Source organism: Otolemur garnettii, unplaced genomic scaffold, assembly GCF_000181295.1.
Source record: "Otolemur garnettii isolate 467f Iridium unplaced genomic scaffold, OtoGar3 scaffold00105, whole genome shotgun sequence".
In the NCBI taxonomy this organism is placed as follows: Eukaryota; Metazoa; Chordata; class Mammalia; order Primates; family Galagidae; genus Otolemur; species Otolemur garnettii.
The window spans coordinates 2048091-2049437 of record NW_003852500.1 but is presented as its reverse complement, the minus strand read 5'-3'; positions in this window follow the sequence as shown (position 1 = coordinate 2049437).

Here is a 1347-nt window from a genome sequence, read left to right as displayed (position 1 = left end):
CCCTTGGTAGAGTGCTGTGGCATCACAGCTCACAACAACCTCCAACTCCTGGGCTTAGGTGATTCTCCTGCCTCAGCCTCCCGTGTAGCTGGGACTACAGGCGCCCGTCACAACGCCCGGCTATTTTTTGTTGCAGTTTGGCTGGGGCCGGGTTTTGAACCTGCCACCCTCAGTATATGGGGCTGGCACCCTACTCACTGAGCCACAGGTGCTGCCCTCAAAAAAATTTTGTTAGAAATTTTTTAAAAAAGGAAAGAAATAAAAAGAAAAGCAAACACCAGATGAGAGAGCCATAGAAACAGGGTGAAGGTGAGAAAGCACTTTGGAATCTTATCTGTACTATTCAGGAGCTAAGTGACCTGGTGAGTCCCCCAACTCTTCAACTTTAGGCTTTTCTGCATATGTCACCGAAGAGTTCTAATTGTGTTCTGGTTGCCTAAGTTCAGCATAGCAAATTACTCCAGTACTTAGTAGCTTAAAACAGCTATAGTTCTGTGTTCAGGGCACACAGTAGGGATATCTCTGATGCATGTAGTGTCTCTTGGGTCTGAAACTCAGGGGGACTTCTCCACTCATATGTATGGCACATCAGCCATACTGGGATGGACTAGCAAACAAGGTTTCATCCCAACTGTTTTTGGGTTCCTCATTCTCTTCCTAGGGCCTCTCCCCTCTGCCATGCGACCCTCCAGCACCATGGTCACCAGAGTGTGACAGGGCATCTTAGTGCTTCCAGGCACTGAGAGCAAAGGCAGACGTGGCCAGCCAGTCTCCTCTCCCTCTTTTTTTGTTTTAACAGCTTTATTGAGGTACAATTCCCATATAGTTGACTTATTTAAAGTGTATGATTCAGTTGGTTTTAGTACATTTACAGAATTGTGCAACCATGTTCACAATCTAATTCTAGAACATTTTTATGACCCCTAAGGAGATCCTGTCTGTATTAGCAGTCATTCCCCACTCCCTCTCCCTCAGCCTGTCAACCACTAATCTACCTTCTGTATCTAAGGATTTGCCTGTTCTGGACCTTTCATATTAATGGAATTATACACTGTGTGGCCTTTGGTGTCTGGCTTCTTGCACCCAGAGTCATGTTTCCAGGGTTCATCCACATTGTAGCATGAATCAGTGCTTTATTCTTTTTATGGCTGAATAGTATTCCATTTTAATGAATAGGCCACATTTTGTTTATCCATTCACTAGCTGATGGACATTTGGGTTGTTTGCACTTTGTGGCTGTCATGAATAGTGCTGCTGTGGATATTTGTATGTACAAGTCCTGAGTAAGTGTATGTTGTCAGGGACCTCTAGGAGTAGAATCTCCAGGTCTTTTTTTTTTTTTTTTTT